A 19,197-nucleotide genomic window follows, 5' to 3' on the forward strand; every position below is an offset into this window, starting at 1 on the left:
GATAACTTTTATCCTAGTGGAACTCATTTGAGTAGTTACTAATGTTCATCTCTGTGCTTCCTGCCTATTGTGGAGTTATTGGATGTTGGAGAATGCGTTTTATTTTCCTTCTCTCTAAGGTGTGAGGATCCTAAGCCTTTTTACACATTTATTTCCTTTGGATATTTTTCAGAAAAGCTGAGTTTCATCCTGGTCCTTGCTACCCAGCCAGCTACCAGAAGGGACAGTTGAGGGGGAGTCCAGATTCCTATGTCCACTGGTGCATTGAGCACAGGACCCTACCTCCTCCCAACTGGGGGCTACTTACACTAGCACTGAGTCCTGCTATTGGTTTCTGATGGCCTGTCCTGAAAGCCCCCAACAACTCATAAAATAGACTAATATGGCATTTCCCTAGTTTCCATCAAACCTGTCTGCACCCTGACCCAGCAGGGCTCTCCCAGAGTGACTGTCTCCTTGGGCTTCTTGTGTGATGTCTGCAGAGTCTTCTGTTCTTTGACAGTCATCTCTTTCTCCAAAGGTTATTGCCTTCCTGAATTCCCTGCTATGTGCCCTGCCTGGCCCACCAGCGAAGACCTAATAAATGCTTTTCAAATGAATCCAGGTGAGATGACCTTTGGGTATGTGGATCAACAATTTGTATTTTAATAAATTAATGTTTACTTTAATGTTAAGATAGTTGGAACTTGGATGAATAGATGAATACATTTTTAAAGTTTAAAGACCACCAACTTTAGCAGTGTCACAAAAGTGATCAGAGTTTGGGTAACACTGACCCAGTAGCTGATAATAAAAGCTTTATAGTTTAACTGGTTGGGTTTTAATCCTGGCTCAGACACAAACCAGTTGAGTGACCTTGGGAAAGGGCTTTCTGAACCTCAGTTTCCTTATTTAAAAATGGGGCTAATAATAGTACTTGCATCATAGCATTGTTGTGATGAGTAAATGAAATACAAAATGTGTAATCCACGTGAAATGCTAAAACCTGTTGCAGGCACATGTGAATGTTCAGTAAATGATGACTATTATACATCATTGCTATAATAACATATCTACCACCTTGTCAACTCCTGCTTCCTATTTTAAGCACCACTGAATAGAAAGCTCAGGTTGCTGCCTTGTTCCCAAGAACTTGCATAGGAGTTGGAGTAGGTCTGGGGTTATTCAGGTGGATCCCACTTGTAGACAGTTTGAGAGGAACCTGAGACATGGAAGTAGAGAACTGCATAGGACCAAGGAGAAACTGAGGCCTGGGCAGATGTTCTGTGCCTTAGCTCAGGAGCACATCTCCAAGGCAGTGGAATGAGAAGACTGAAATCTCAACTGATAACCCCAAGACTGCTTTGCCTTGCCAATTTATTTTAATTGATACACTTTATTCCTTAAAAAAAAAGATCAGGCCTTCCTAAATCTCAGACAAGTGCTCAGTCTATATTCAATGCTTTGAAGCAGAAATTCTTCACAGCAATAAGGAGAACAGACATAAATAAGAAGATTTGTTTAATCATAAAACCTGAAGTGGTTAGTCATTACATTGTAATCTAACCTGGTCTAAACAAGGGAGTGCATATATGCCATATAAGCTTTTTCTCTTCTAAAAATATCTCACTACCATCCACAGGAAGAGTTAAATATAGATATTTCATTTTATGGCCTTTATTTCTGAAACATAAAATGTTTTATATTTCTAATCCCTAGACTATTTTTAATGGTATTTCTGTTTATCTTGCATTCTACTTCCAAGCCATGTTTGGAGGGGAAATGCAATGATTTCAGGAAAGTCTGAACTGTTTTTCAATTATCATGAGTAAATCTGGGACTGGAGGAGTCATTTAACTCCTCTGTTCTTCAATTGCTCTGTATGACAGGAGTTGCTCTAGTTGGGTTTTTACCCTCTTGGTTTCTTTTGAATTCTCTGTGGTTGCTCTCACTTCCTTGTGTGTTTCTCCATTGTTTATTGCAGTGAGTTTCAATGGGGCTTACCTAGACTTGTTTTATAGCAATAAAGAGTTGTTTGGTTGAATGTTTTCCAACATCAAAGTTTAATTATGTAGAAAAGTAACAACTCTGGGGTCACTTCCAATGACCTTAGGATGGATTTGAAGAATTCTGAGGAGGTGAAAACAGCAATGGTAAATTTCATGTACATTCCTTCCCAGGCAGCACAATTTTGTTAAGCCTATGCAATCACAAAACTCTCCACACTTAGAAGAGCTCTGACCTCAGTTTAATGCTCTGCTGTCACCATTTAACATTCTTAATAATTTTTGATAAATTCCTTATGAATTGGAATTGAATTGGACTGCCCCAACTCCAAGCTTGATGCCACAAGGTGCTCCAACTGCTTGGAATGCCACGACCTACTTCTTCCCTGCCTGATGAACTCATAGTTCAAGGGCCATTCTCTCTGCATAGTTTTCTCTCCGTTCTCAGGCAGAGTTAATCACTCAGTGTCTCCAAGTTTCCATGGCAACTCATGCACATCTTTGGAATTGCACTTTTTATTCTATACTATAGGTGCAGGTGTGATTTTCTATCTATCTCAACCATGAACTCCAGGAGAGGGATCAGGTCTGAGATTTTCCTTTTGTTCCCCTGGAATAGTTCCTTATACTTAGAAGTGCTACTTCAATATGCGATAATAAGGCACGTTTCAGTAAGTATTCACACTTTCAATAAGTATTGTCTCTTCATGAAGCAACCTGATACTTCTCATTCATTGACCCTGTGCATTGCTCTCTTTACACAAGATACCATTATCCATTCTTTGTACCTGCAGAACCCTTATTCATTTTGTAATGCCCAACTGAAAGTCGCTTCTTCTGGGAAGACTTCCTTGAACGTAACAGAAAGTGGATATTGCTGTCTCCTCTGTGCTCTTGCAGCACTTACCTCATTGAATTGTGAGTTTGAAATGAATATTTCCCTCACCTGACTGAGAGCTCCTTGAAGCTCATGTGTGTTTTTCTTTTTTTTCTTTTTTTTCTTCTTCTTCTTCTTTTTTTAACATCTTTATTGGAGTAAAATTGCCCCACAATGGTGTGTTAGCTTCTGCTTCACAACAAAGTGAATCAGTTATACATATACATATGTTCCCATGTCTCCTACCTCCTGTGTCTCCCTCCCTCTCACCCCCTCCATCCCACCCCTCCAGGTGGTCACAAACCACCTAGCTGATCTCCTTTTGCCAGGCGGCTGCCTCCCACCAGCCATCCATTCTACGTTTGGTAGTGTATATATGTCCATGCCACTCTTTCACTTTGTCACAGCTTACCCTTCCTCGTCCCCATATCCTCAAGTCCATGCTCCAGTAGGTCTGTGCCTTTATTCCTGTCTTACCCCTAGGTTCTTTATGACATTTTTTTTCTTACTTTCCATATATATGTGTTAGCATATGGTATTTGTTTTTCTCATTCTGACTTACTTCACTCTGTATGACAGACTCTAGGTCTATCCACCTCAATACAAATAACTCAATTTTGTTTCTTTTTATGGCTAAGTAATATTCCATTGTATACATGTGCCACATCTTCTTTATCCATTCATCTGTTGATGGACACTTAGGTTGCTTCCATGTCCTGGCTATTGTAAATAGAGCTGCAATGAACATTTTGGTACATGACTCTTTTTGAATTATGGTTTTCCCAGGGTATATGCCCAGTAGTGGGATTGCTGGGTCGTATGGTAATTCTATTTGTAGTTTTTAAAGGAACCTCCATATAATGTTCTCCATAGTGGAGAATGTATCAATTTACATTCCCACAAACAGTGCAAGAGTGCTCCCTTTTCTCCACATCCTCTCCAGCATTTATTGTTTCTAGATTTTTTGAGGATGGCCATTCAGACCGGTGTGAGATGATACCTCATTGTAGTTTTGATTTGTAGTTCTCTAATGATTAATGATGTTGAGCATTCTTTCATGTGTTTGTTGCCAAAGTGTATATCTTCTTTGGAGAAATGTCTATTTAGGTCTTCTGCCCATTTTTTGATTGGGTTGTTTGTTTTTTTGTTATTGAGCTGCATGAGCTGCTTGTAAATTTTGGAGATTAATCCTTTGTCACTTGCTTCATTTGCAAATATTTTCTCCCATTCTGAGGGTTGTCTTTTCCTCTTGTTTAGGGTTTCCTTTGCTGTGCAAAAGCTTTGAAGTTTCATTAGGTCCCATTTGTGTATTTTTGTTTTTATTTCCATTTCTCTAGGAGGTGGGTCAAAAAGGATCTTGCTGTGATTTATGTCATAGAGTGTTCTACCTATGTTTTCCTCTAAGAGTTTTGTAATGTCTGGCCTTACGTTTAGGTCTTTAATCCATTTTGAGTTTATTTTTGTGTATGGTGTTAGGGAGTGTTCTAATTTCATACTTTTACATGTACCTGTCCAGTTTTCCCAGCACCACTTATTGAAGAGGCTGCCTTTTCTCCACTGTATATCCCTGCCTCCTTTATCAAAGATAAGGTGACCATATGTGCATGGGTTTATCACTGGGCTTTCTATCCTGTTCCACTGATCTATATTTCTGTTTTTGTGCCAGTACCCTACTGTCTTGATTACTGTATCTTTGTAGTATAGTCTGAAGTCAGGGAGCATGACTCCTCCAGCTCCATTTTTCGTTTTCAAGATTGCTTTGGCTATTCGGGGTCTTTTGTGTTTCCATACAAATTGTGAAATTTTTTGTTCTAGTTCTGTGAAAAATGCCAGTGGTAGTTTGATAGGGATTGCATTGAATCTGTAGATTGCTTTGGGTAGTAGAGTCATTTTCACAATGTTGATTCTTCCAATCCAAGAACATGGTATATCTCTCCATCTATTTGTATCATCTTTAATTTCTTTCATCAGTGTCTTATAATTTTCTGCATACAGGTCTTTTGTCTCCTTAGGTAGGTTTATTCCTACCTAAGGAGAAGGCCAGAGATTTCTGTGCATTAATTTTGTATCCTGCTACTTTACGAAATTCATTGATTAGCTCTAGAAGTTTTCTTGTAGCATCTTTAGGATTCTCTATGTATAGTATCATGTCATCTGCAAAAAGTGACAGTTTTAATTCTTCTTTTCCAATTTGGATACATTCTATTTCTTTTTCTTCCCTGATTGCTGTGGCTAGAGCTTCCAAAACTATATTGAATAAGAGTGGTGAGAGTGCGCAACCTCGTCTTGTTCCTGATCTTTGTGGAAATGGTTTCAGTTTTTCACCATTGAGGACGATGTTGGCTGTGGGTTTGTCTTATATGGCCTTTATTATGTTGAGGAAACTTCCCTCTATGCCTACATTCTGCAGGGTTTATATCATAAATGGGTGTTGAATTTTGTCAAAAGCTTTCTCTGCATCTATTGGGATGATCATATGGTTTTTCTCCTTCAATTTGTTAAAATGGTGTATCACATTGTTTGATTTGTGTGTGTATATATATATATATATATATATTTTTTTTTTTTTTTTTTGCTGAGAGCAGCTGAAGTTGCTGTGTTTTCTTTTTTTTTTAACATCTTTATTGAGGTATAATTGCTTTACAATGGTGTGTTAGTTTCTGCTTTATAACAAAGTGAATCAGTTATACATATATATATATATGTTCCCATATCTCTTCCCTCTTGCATCTCCCTCCCTCCCACCCTCCCTATCCCACCCCTCCAGGCGGTCACAAAGCACCCAGCCGATATCCCTGTATATTGAAGAATCCTTGCACTCCTGGTAAAAACCCCACTTGATCATGGTGTATGATCCTTTTACTGTGCTGTTGGATTCTGTTTGCAAGTATTTTGTTCAGGATTTTTTGTGTGTGTGTGGTATGCAGGCCTCTCACTGTTGTGGCCTCTCTGGTTGCGGAGCAAAGGCTCCGGATGCACAGGCTCAGCGGCCATGGCTCATGGGCCCAGCCGCTCCATGGCACATGGGATCTTCCCAGACCGGGGTATGAATCCGTGTCCCCTGCATCGGCAGGCAGACTCTCAACCACTGTGCCAACAGGGAAGCTCTGTTGAGGATTTTTGAATCTATGTCATCAGTGATATTGGCCTGTAGTTTTCTTTCTTTGTGACATCTTTGTCTGGTTTTGGTACCTGGGTGATGGTGGCCTCATAGAAGGAGTTTGGAAGTCTTCCTCCCTCTGCTATATTTTGGAAGAGTTTGAGAAGGATAGGTGTTAGTTCTTCTCTAAATGTTTGATAGATTTCACCTGTGAATCCATCTGGTCCTGGGCTTTTGTTTGTTGGAAGATTTTTAATCACAGTCTTAATTTCAGTGCTTGTGATTGGTCTGTTCATATTTTCTCTTTCTTCCTGGTTCAGTCTCAGCAGGTTGTGCATTTTTAAGAATTCGTCCATTTCTTCCAGGTTGTCCATTTTATTGGCATAGAGTTGCTTGTAGTAATCTCTCATGACCTTTTGTATTTTTGCAGAGTCAGTTGTTACTTCTACTCTTTCATTTCTAATTCTATTGATTTGAGTCTTCTCCCTGTTTTTCTTGATGGGTCTGGCTAATGGTTTATCAATGTTCTTTATCTTCTCAAAGTACTAGCTTTTAGTTTTATTGATCTTTGCTATCATTTTCTTCATTTCTTTTTCATTTGTTTCTGATCTTATATTTATGATTTCTGTCGTTCTGTTAACTTTGGGTTGTTTTTTTTTTTGTTCTTCTTTCTCTAATTGCTTTAGGTGCAAGGTTAATTTGTTTACTTGAGATGTTTCCTGTTTCTTAAGGTAGGATTGTATTGCTATAAACTCCCCTCTTAGAACTGCTTTTTCTGCATCCCATAGGTTTTGTGTTGTCATGTCTCCATGGTCATTTGTTTCTAGGTATCTTTTGAGTTCCTCTTTGATTTCTTCAGTGATCACTTCGTTATTAAGTAGTGTATTGTTTAACCTCCATGTGTTTGTATATTTTACAGATCTTTACCTGTAATTGATATCTAGTCTCATAGCACTGTGGTCAGAAAAGATACTTGATATGATTTCAATTTTCTTAAATTTACCAAGGCTTGATTTGTGACCCAAGATATGATCTATCCTGGAGAATGTTCCATGAGCACTTGAGAAAAATGTGTATTCTTTTGTTTTTTGGATGGAATGTCCTATAAATATCAATTACATCCATCATGTTTAATGTATCATTTAAAGCTTGTGTTTCCTTTTTTATTTTCATTTTAGATGATCTGTCCATTGGTGAAAGTGGGGTGTTAAAATCCCCGACTATGATTTTATTACTGTTGATTTCCCCTTTTATGGCTGTTAGTATTTGCCTTATGTATTGAGGTGCCCCTATGTTGGGTGCATAAATATTTACAATTGTTATATCTTCTTCTTGGATCGATCCCTTGATCATTATGTAGTGTCCTTCTTTGTCTCTTGTAACAGTCTTTATTTTAAAGTCTATTTTTTCTGATATGGGAATTGCTACTCCAGCTTTCCTGTGATTTCCATTTTCATGGAATATCTTTTTCCATCCCCTCACTTTCAGTCTGTACGTGTCCCTAGGTCTGAAGTGGGTCTCTTGTAGACAGCATATACATGGCTCTTGTTTTTGTATCCATTCAGCCAGTCTGTGTCTTTTTGTTGGAGCATTTAATCCATTTACATTTAAGGTAATTATCGATATGTATGTTCCTATTCCCATTTTATTAATTATTTTGGGTTTGTTATTGTAGGTCTTTTCCTTCTCTTGTTTCTTGCCTAGAGAAGTTCCTTTAGAATTTGGTGTAATGCTGGTTTGGTGGTGCTGAACTCTCTCAGCTTTTGCTTGTCTGTAAAGGTTTTAGTTTCTCCATCAAATCTGAATGAGGTCCTTGCTGGGTAGAGTAATCTTGGTTGTAGGTTTTTATTCCTTCATCACTTTAAATATGTCCTGCCACTCCCTTCTGGCTTGCAGAGTTTCTGCTGAAAGATCAGCTGTTAACCTTATGGGGATCCCCTTGTGTGTTATTTGTTGTTTTTCCCTTGCTGCTTTTAATATGTTTTCTTTGTATTTAATTTTTGATAGTTTGATTAATACGTTTCTTGACATGTTTCTCCTTGGATTTATTTTGTATGGGACTCTCTGTGCTTCCTGGACTTGATTAACTATTTCCTTTCCCATATTAGGGAAGTTTTCAACTGTAACCTCTTCAAATATTTCCTCAGTACCTTTCTTTTTCTCTTCTTCTTCTGGGACCCCTATAATTCGAATTTTGGTGCACGTAATGTTGTCCCAGAGGTCTCTGAGACTGTCCTCAATTCTTTTCATTCATTTTTCTTTATTGTGCTCTGCAGTAGTTACTTCCACTCTTTTATCTTCCAGGTCACTTATCCATTCTTCTGCCTCAGTAATTCTGCTATTGTTCCCTTCTAGAGTATATTTACTTTCATTTATTGTGTTGTTCATCGTTGCTTGTTTCATGTTTAGTTCTTCTAGGTCCTTGTTAAATGTTTCTTGCATTTTCTCTTTTCTATTTCCAAGATCTTGGATAATGTTTACTATCATTATTTTGAATTCTTTTTCAGGTAGATTACCTATTTCATCTTCATTTGTTAGGTCTGGTGGGTTTTTATCTTGCTCCTTCATCTGCTTTGTGTTTTTCTGTCTTTTCATTTTGCTTATCTTACTGTGTTTGGGGTCTCCTTTTCACAGGCTGCAGGTTCATAGTTCCCATTGATTTTGGTGTCTGTCTCAGTGGCTAAGGTTGGTTCAGTGTGTTGTGTAGGTTTCCTGCTGGAGGGGACTAGTGCCTGTGTTCTGGTGGATGAGTCTGGATCTTGTCTGTGTGGTGGGCAGATCCACGGCTGGTGGTGTGTTTTGCAGTGTCTGTGGACTTATTATGATTTTAGGCAGCCTCTCTGCTAATGGATGGTGTTGTGTTCCTGTCTTGCTAGTTGTTTAGGATAGGGTGTCCAGCACTGTAGCTTGCTGGTCGTTGAGTGAAGCTGGGTGTTGGTGTTGAGATGGAGATCTCTGGGAGACTTTCGCTGTTTGATATTATGTGGAGCTGGGAGGTCTCTTGTGGACCAGTGTCCTGAACCTGGCTCTCCCACCTCAGTGGCACAGCCCTGACATCTTGCTGGAGCACCAAGAGCCTGTCCTCTACATGGCTCAGAATTAAAGGGAGATAAAATAGAAAGAAAGAAAGAAAGAAAGAAAGGGGATAAAATAAAATAAAGTAAGATAAAATATACTAAAGTTATTAAAATAAAAAGCTAAAAAATAATTTTAAGAAAAAAAATTTTAAGGAGTAAAAAAAAAAAAAGGAAAACAAACGGATGCTCAGAACCCTAGGAAAAATGTTGAAAGCAAAGCTATACAGACAAATTCTCACATAGAAGCTATACAGACAAATTCTCACACAGAAGCTATACAGACAAAATCTCACATACATCCTCACAAAAAGAGGAAAAAATAATATATCTTGCTCCCAAAGTCCACCACCTCAATTTGGGATGATTCGTTGTCTATTCAGGTATTCCACAGATGCAGGGTACTTCAAGCTGATTGTGAGGTTTAATCCTCTGCTCCTGAGGCTGCTGGGAGAGATTTCCCTTTCTCTTCTTTGTTCGCACAGCTCCTGGGGTTCAGCTTTGGATTTGGACACACCTTTGCATGTAGGTCGCCTGAGGGCGTCTGTTTTTCGCTCAGACAGGACGGGGTTAAAGTAACTGCTGATTCGGGGGCTCTGGCTCACTCAAGCCGGGGGGAGGGAGGGGTACGGATGCGGATGCGGGGCAAGCCTGCAGCAGCAGAGGCCAGCGTGACGTTGCACTAGCCTGAGGCGTTCCGTGCATTCTCCTGGTGTAGTTGTCCCTATTTCACGGGACCCTGGCAGTGGCGGGCTGCACAGACTCCCAGGAGGGGCGGCGTGGATAGTGACCTGTGCTTGCACACAGGCTTCTTGGTGGCCACAACAACAGCCTTAGTGTCTCATGCCCGTCTCTGGGGTCTGTGCTGTTAGCCACAGCTTGCGCCCATCTCTGGAGCTCCTTTAAGCAGCACTCTTAATCCCCTCTCCTAGTGCACCAGGAAACAAAGAGGTAAGAAAAAGTCTCTTCCCTCTTCGGCAGGTCCAGACATTTCCCCAGACTCCCTCCCGGCTAGCCGTGGTGCACTAACACCCTGTAGTCTGTGTTCCCGCCGCCAACCCCAGTCCTCTCCCTGTGATCAGACCAAAGCCCGAGCCTCAGCCCCGCCTGCCCTGGCGGGTGAGCAGATAAGCCTCTCAGGCTGGTGAGTGCCGGTTGGCACCGATCCTCTGTGTGGGAATCTCTCTGCTTTGCCCTCCGCACCCCTGTTGCTGTGCTCACCTCCGTGGCTCCGAAGCTTCCCCCCTCTGCCACCTGCAATCTCCGCTCGTGAAGTGGCTTCTAGTGCGTGGAAACCTTTCCTCCTTCACAGCTCCCTCCCACTGGTGCAGGGCTCATCCCTATTCTTTTGTCTCTGTTTTTTCTTTTCTCTTTTGCCCTACCCAGGTACGTAGGGAGTTTCTTGCCTTTTGGTGGGTCTGAGGTCTTCTGCCAGTGATCAGTGGGTGTTCTATAGGAGCAGCTCCACATGTAGATGTATTTCTGATGTATCTGTGGGGAGGAAGGTGATCTCCACGTCTTACTCTTCTGCCGTCTTCTCCAAACCCCCCAAAGCTCATGTGTTATTCAACTTTGTATCCTAAGCCCTGGCTTAGTACCCAGAACAAAAGAGAAAGAAAGAAGGGAAAGAGGGAGGAAAGAAGGAAGGGAAGGAAGGGAAGGAGGGAGGGACGCAGGGAGGGAGGAAGGAAGGAAGAACAAATGAAGTGAGCAAGCAAGAAAAGAAAAAAGGCAAAGGAACAAATCATATGATACCAAATGATGATGTGATAGATGAAAACTCCAACTGAGCAATTCAGTTGTATTATCTTACATGCTATGAGTTGATTGAGTGCCTCTTTCTTTATACCCCAGTGTGTGGAAGAAGAATAGGGGACCCTCTAAGGTAACTGATTTTTTGGCACAGACTTGAATTGTCTATCTGCATCAGTTTTATGGATCCAGCTAAACTAGAACCCATATTTTTCACCAGATAGGAAAGATAAATCTTACACTTTAAGATAAAAATGTAGCTCCCTTAAAGTCTTACAGATGCACTGATTGATGTATTTTACAAAGTAAATTGTGTATTGTCTTTTATACATTGTGTATTCTTGACACCCTTGTTAAAGATCAGTTGACCATTTATGTGTGTGTTTATTTCTGGAGTCTCTATTCTGTTCCATTGGTGTATGCGTCCATTTTATGCCAGTATCATACTGTTTGGATTACTGCAGCTTTGTTATACATTTTGAAATCATGATTCTTTCCACTTTGTTCTTGTTCAAAATTCCTTTAACTATCTGAGACTTTTCGTGGTTCCATGTGAAGTTTAGCGTTTTTTTGTTTGTTTGTTTGTTTGTTTTCCTATTTCTGTTAAAATACAACTAAAATGTTTTAAAAAATAAAAAACAAATCACTTCACTTTCTTCCTCCAAACCCTGTTTAGTAAGCACCACTGTTACCAGTTTTCTGGTAAGAAAACTGAACTTAGGAAAGCTGAAGATCTTTTTTGATGTTATTTGGCTGATAAATAGCATTAGAACCAAACAGATTCCATTTTTTCCCAAACACGTATTTTGGGGTTGTGGCCAAGGGGAGGGGTGGGGTGTTACTTATGCTAATAGGTTAAACTCATTTCATTTTAAAGATTCAGAAGGTAAAACCCCATTCTCGTTAATGGGTGCCAACTAATTCCAATAATAATCCATTGTAAGTCTCTGCTTACTAGAGAGTGTTAACTGTTTAGCAGCAGTCATTTTTAACAAGCCCATAACATTGCCATTACATGAATTATACATGGATTATAAAATGATTATTTAGTCAGTGGAAAATTAAATCCGTCGGTGTTTTCCAAATCTGAGCTAGGACATTCATCAGAAAAACTGTTAAATTTTTAATCAACTGTACTGCAGTTGATGTAGCTATCAGCCTAAATTGCTCTTTCTCTGTCATTCCCGTTGTTGCAGAATATAGTGTAGAATTACCAGCTCTACGATGCTAATTGATTTTTTTTCTTGCAGAGATTTAAGACAGACTGACATATCATCCAGCATTGAAATATAAAAAGTTGCATGAGCTTCAAAGACAGATTTCACATATATTGAGCAGTAATTTAACATTTTAGTGTTTTTTACAACTTTCCTCCTGCTGACCCAGCACCTCAAACTGGAGTCCACCTTGGACCAAGATCACACTCTAAATATTCAGACCCAAACAGTACTATAATTTAAAAATAATATAATATGTTAAAAGAGAAGTATTATGAACAACATAGTATAAGAAAAAGGGACTTCCATTTGTATAGCAATAACATTACATAATAAAAGAGCAGACTCCTCAAATGCACAAAAGAATGATTGAAACCCCATACAGATAGGTAACTTCATGGGACATTTCTTGCATCCATAAAGTGATTTAGACAGTTTCTTACTTAAAAAAAAGATCTCTCCTTTATTCCAGTGTACTTTAAGTTCTTTTGATGACAGTCAAGGGAAATGTTTGTGTGTTTCTTCAAGAAAATTCATTTAATGATTAGTTGAAACTTCCAAGCTTGTCTTTGCATCCATTTAAAGAAATACCTTCACAGGTATACACAGGCAAAGAAAGACCCTGAGAACACTCCTCAGGCTACAACTCTGTTTCAGAATCACAGCTGGAAGGATGAATCAGAAGATACAGTGCCCACCTGTGCCCCTGACATAGCACTGCCCACCTCAGGCCCCAGTTGCTGTCACACTGTGGGTTTCTGCCCAGTTCCAGGTCCTCTCTGTCTTTCTTAGACATAACATACTGTGAGCAATAACATGTTTATCTAAACCAGTGTTTCTCAGAATCAAATGTTCATGCAACTCACCTGGGAGTCTTGCTGAAATGAAGATTCTGATTTTGCTCATTCACACAGTGAAGAGCACCACATGAGATAAGGATGCACTTGCCCAAGGCCCTCATGTTCTGTTTCCAACATTTTAGGTCCCACTGTAGCCTGGAGACAACCATTCACTGTTTCCCAAACATACTCTGTACTTAGAAACCTCTGTATATTTGCAATCTTTGTTCCCTCTAACTGGAATATCCTTCCTCCTTTCCCTGCCTGATGAGATCTTGTTTATCTTTCTAGCTAGAACTCAAAAGAGAAGCATGTTCTGTCCCCTGCCTGAGCACTCCGCACTCAGGCAGAAGTAACACTCCTCCCATTGACCTGGTGTTGCTATTGTAACAAAGAAGAACAAACCTGACTCCATGTTGGATCTATTCCTTTAGCTCTAACCCTTGTGCTCTGTTGCCTCTGCTTAGTCGTGCTGGCTCTATACCTTTTGTAAAGGAATTGCCTACAGCCTGAAATATACAGAATAGCCCATTCTCAAGGCTCTGACCTTTAAAGGTATAACACTTTTCAATTCATATAAACACAAACAGAGGATAGCATGTGTCTTGTTGGAGGTTTATAGGAACATTGTGACCAGACCTACATGGACAGCTTCAAGAACAAAGGATTCCAGCAACAGAAGTTTGCAACAATCAGCCACACACCCTTTAATATAAAGGAAGCCTGGATTCTAACTCAAGTAAGATGGTTCTTTGGGACACTAGTCCACCATCTTCTCAGTCTGCTGGCTTTCCAAATAAAATTGCTATTTCTTGCCCCAATGACTCATCTCAATTTATTGGCCTGTCATGTGGCAAGCAGTACTAGCTTGGACTCAGTAACACTGTGATAGCATCTTAATGGTTCTTCCCGCTTCTGTTCTCACCAACTCCACCCCACCTTACAATCCATTCCAAATTTTGAAAATGTAAATCAGATTATAAAAATCCTCCGTGTAAACACATCTTGCCCCACGAGTGGCCACTTAAACACTTTAATAAAATTCAGTCTCCCTATCCTGATCTACAAGTATCTGCATGACTACTTGCTGCTGGGACGCTTTTCCATACTGAATCCCCTCCCACACAGAGGCTCTGGTTCCACCATGCTTCCATCTGAACCCGTAAGAGGATGAGTTTGTTCCTACCCCAACCATGAACTGATCCCTCTGTCTGGAATGTTCTTCCCCAGGAGCTTCACTTACCTGACCTCTTCTTATTCTGGTCTCAGCTCACTACATCAAAACAAAAATTGAAGTGGTCACAGGACTGTCTCTGGGAATTGCTTCCATCACAACTTTTATGATTTTTTTTAGGGATTCTTATTTTAAAATAAAAACAAAACTAAGGTACACATTGGGAATTGAACTACTACGTTTTTTCTTTCTAGAGATATGACATCATGTTTTCTGGTCAGTAATGTTCTAACAAACATTGTACTAAACCAATGTACTAAATCCAAGCAGACAGATGACCAGAAAAGCTACTTCAGTCCTGCAGCCTTAATGGGGTTTTTGACTGGGAGTACTTATCTAGGGTTTAACTCAAGCTAACTGTCCATCTCAAGATTTCTGAAAATCCTATTATCACAGCTAGTGTTGGCTGCAGGCATCAACTTAGAGAGATTTCCTTTACCTAAAAAGTACATGTGAAAATCAATACCTAGTCTTACATGTGCAGTCTTGTATCACTGTCTTCTGCTGGTTCTGATGTAATTCCATTAGTTCAATAACTTTTGTTTACATGTTTTTGAAAAAATATTTTTATAGATGAATACTCAGGCTAACCTAGTGAATATAATCTTGGAACTTCCATGATTACTCACTTCAAGGTCAAAATATTATATGCTATATGCTTTTTAGCTGTTAGTGCTATGAAAGAAAAATGTTTTCTATGCTGTTGTTCCTATTTTACTGGGCAACAAATTTTATGACTACCTGCTGTTTTCTTCTTCATTTATTGTCTGTCCTTTTCTACCAGAATTACTAGTCCCATGAGAGAGGGGACTCTGCCTTCGTTATGGAACACTGTATTCCCAGAGACTAAAGCAATGTTTGGTGCTTTCGGTAAATATTGGTTGAATCAATGAATGTTGAAAGTATTCAACAAAATTAAATCCCCTTAGAAAGACAAATGGCTTGAAAGCCAGCCCTGTTCTTTATGATCTGCTTACCCCCTCTAAGCCTCAGTTTTCTCATCTGTAGGATGGGAATACTGACTCCCACCCCCCAAAGCTGTTGTGATAAGTAAAATCAGATAATGCACATAACATGTGTATCATAGCATGGCATAAGGGACAAACTCAGTCAGAAAAGTTATGATTTTCATTACTATCAACTCTTTTATTTACACAAAAGGAGCAGTAGGGCTTGGGGGAAACCAGGGAGATTGTGAAAGCACATGCCTTAGAAACCCATGGCCTTCTCTCCTAGCTCCAAGATAGTGAATGTTTATTTAGATAATCAGCTGAAAGTTAGTAATTATCTGATTAATGATCATTGCACAAAGGGTTTCTTTTCCAAGATGATGAGTTTAAGAGTATCTGGGCTCAAGGGGAAGATTCTAACCTGCTACTATATGAATAGTGAGATATTTAAAATTGGATATATGGAGTGGGAAGGTAATTATGTATATTGCAAACATATGGCAGAGGCTATATTTCTTACGCTGAAAGAAACAAGTCCAAATATGTAACGTACACACATTCTCCTTCCTATAAATACACAGATTGGATGATGCTGTGGCTACATTTTGTTAAGTACCAGAATCCTGGAGAAATCACTCGAAGCACGTTATCCGAAGAACAGATGGTCAGTGTTCTTCCTGATCTGAAGGTATTTCTAGCTGTCATGTGGTTATTCTATAATAAACCCCACTGAGAGGCAATGGAAGGTAAGCACGCTCCAACTTTACAAAAGAAATCACTGGAAAAAAAATTAAAGACTGGCTCTTTTAAAGATGATTCTATCACAGAGCCTGAGAGTTAGAAGGTGTCTTAAAAAACATCAAGACCATCTGTTCTTTCTGGGTGAAAGCTCATTGGATTAGAGTCAGCTTGACTTTGAAGATCCGCAGAGGATGACTCAAAAATTCAATCATGATATCTGTGGCTTTGTCCAAAAATGTTGCCATATAGACTCTGCTCACCCAGATCCTATTCTCTCAGCTTCTTTCCTCCATAGCCCTCTCCCCCAGGGACTTGTTCCAGGTCAAGCAGCCTGCAGCCAAGTCAGTGTCTCTGCTGGTTCTGCTTTGACCTCTGCTCAGGACCCATGAAGGAAGGTACTGGTAACCAAATGCTAATTGTCCCCCAGACAATTTGCTTTCAATATGTTTTGTTTTGTTTTGTTTTGTTTTCTCTCTCTCTCTCTCTCTCTGTCTCTCACAACTGTATTACAAGACCTGTTTCATTATTTTTATTTTACAGATGAGGTTTTGAAGTCCAAGATGTTAACTCTTCAACCAAGAGGTAGTAATTGGAAATAAGATAGAGACAGTGCCCACGTTGTCTGCCTCCTTGACACTTCATCAGATTTGTGCAAAAATCTTATCTTTTTTTTTCTAACTTCTTAATACCTCCATAGAATTTCCCTTCCCAGAACTTAAGGGACAACCATTTATTCTCTAAAGTAAAACTTAAAACTTACCCATACATGGGCAATGAATAGCTGTAGAATGGGATACCTATGTCCTTTCATTGAGTGATTGATTGATTGATTCATTCATTCATTCATTCATTTTTTTTTCTTGAACATGATCATGAGAGTAAAGGACCTACTGCTCAAGCCAGAAACTTCTCATCATTCTTTAAATGTCTCTATCTCTACTTTCATCTAATCTTTATTAGTTACTTGAGCTTCTGAACCGTAGTGTCCAGGCCTGTAAAACAGAGAAATTACGTGCCATAGAGAAAGGTCATGATTATGACAAAGTGCTATCTGTGAAGTGCTTGGGTTTTTAGCCAGTGTTAGTACCCTTTCTCTTTACATGCTGAATAAAGGAGGGTGAAGACTCTTCACATTCACCATAACCCCTCTTTCAATATGGAAGAAAGATGTGTCTGTTTTCTAAATTCCTGGGGCTGGATCTGTAAGAATTTCTTGCAGTTCAAGCTCTTTTGGTCTCATTCATTGATGTGTGCTCAGAACCAGGAGAGTGGGGCCAGTCCGAAGCAAATGCTTAAAGTGTCTTTGTTGAATACACATATTGATAAATGGAACCTGAAAGCAAACTAAATTTTTCAGAAAATTCTCTACTCATTTTAGTTTTTATAAAATAGATTTTTCTTTACACATTAATAATTGCTGTTTTTTTAAATGATACTTTTATATCAGATGTTTATTCTGGAACGATAATAGTCTCAACCATTTCTAAAGAAAAACTAGAGTTTTGAAGCTGCTAGAAAAAATTATCTTATTCCCCAAATTCTTTGTTCCTGCCTTCTAAGAATAACCAAGATCTCCAATTTGAAGAATTCAGTGAAAGAATAAACTTTTATTTTTCTATTTAATTTTAGAAATTGATAATTAAGATCATCTTAGAACTTTACTTTTAGAAAACAAAAATCAGTTCTATGTAAATAAATGTATACTGTAGACTTTCTTTTGTGTTTCTGTGTTATTTACAATTACTATTTGACTTATGTGGAAAGAACATCTATCAACAGAGAAATGACATTTTGAACAATAGGGCTGGAATTTCATTGGCAGAGATAGCCTGTTTGCATACATCTGGTCGTCAACTTTGTTTTTTGCCCTCAACAATCAAATTTCTTTCTGAAATATTAAGGATATCTCTATTTTCCAGAACTGCTAACCTACTCCTTATGAGAAACACATTTACTAACTAAACTATAGCATTCGTGTACAGTTATCATCTTTCACTTTACTAAGTATTTCATCCAAATTCTAGGTTTTCAAAGATCGTTTAGGCTGGTTCTTTGCTTTCCCAACCCCTTCAGTATTATTATTTTTCTTCAATTTTTTTAAATGAAATTAAGTTCATTTGGTATTGTTTCTATTTCACTTTGGATTCCCTGGCATTCTGGTTGATTTTAATTATTTATTATTTATGGTGGGGGTTTGTGACATATTCCTGTGATTCTAAGGGTTAGAGCTATACCAAGAGGTATCCTTTTCTTCTTAACCCTACTACCTGTTCCTGTCCCATGCTACTTTCCAGCCCTTTCCTATCTAACTTCTGCATGTAACCAACCTCCTTATTTTTTGGTTTACCCTTCCTGTATATCTTTTGCAAAATCGTGTGTGTACATTTTCTTATATCCTTTTCTTTATTACATGAAGGGTAGTTTACTATAAGTAAAACATTTGCACTTTTCACATAACAGTATGTTCTGAAAGTCACAATAGTTAAAAATGTCTTCCAATATTTTTGTTATAACTACATATTATTCCATTGTGTAGATGTACCATAATTTTTTGTAGAAGTATCTAGATCATTTCTAATATTTTGTAATAGTAAACAATGCTGCAATGAATAACTTTGTGCGTATATGTATTTCATGCTGTAAATTCCTAGGAGTTGAATTGTGTATTCAAAATATAAGTTCATAGGTAGTTTTGTTGGGTCTTGCTAAACTCCCCTCCAGAAGGGTTGTATTGGTTTGTATGTTGGCCAGTAATGTTTGAAGAGACTGTGTTATCTCACTGGTTTGCTAACAGCATGGGTTATCCTACTTTTTTTTTGTAAACCGACTTTGCCTTTTAAAGTAGTTTTAGGTTCACAGAAAAAATGAGTGGAAAGTAGATAGTTCTCATATACTCCCTGCCCTACACAGTGCACAGCCTCCCTCACACTCAACATCCCCCACCACAGTGGTACACTTGTCACAATTGATAAACCTACATTGACACTTCATCATCAACCAAAGTCTATAGTTTTCATTGGGGTTCACCTTGGTATTGTGTGTTATATGGGTTTGACAAATATATAATAACCTGTACCCACCATAATAATATTATATAGAATAGTTTCACAGCTGCATAAATTCTTCATGCTATGCCTATTCATTCCTCCCTCTTCCCTAAACCCTGGACACCACTGATTTTTTACTGTCTCCATACTTTTGCCTTTTCCAGAATGTCGTATTGTTGAAATCATACAGTATGCAGCCTGTCAAGATTGGCTTCATTCACTTAGCAATATACATTTAATGTTGCTCCATATCTTTTCATTTCTTAATTGTTCACTTCTTTTTAAGCAATGAATAATATTCCATTGTCTGGATCTACTACAGTTTATCCATTCACCTACTGAAGGACATCTTGGTTGCTTCCAAGTTTTGGAAATTATGAA

This window comes from Pseudorca crassidens, chromosome 4, assembly GCF_039906515.1.
Source record: "Pseudorca crassidens isolate mPseCra1 chromosome 4, mPseCra1.hap1, whole genome shotgun sequence".
NCBI lineage: Eukaryota > Metazoa > Chordata > Mammalia > Artiodactyla > Delphinidae > Pseudorca > Pseudorca crassidens.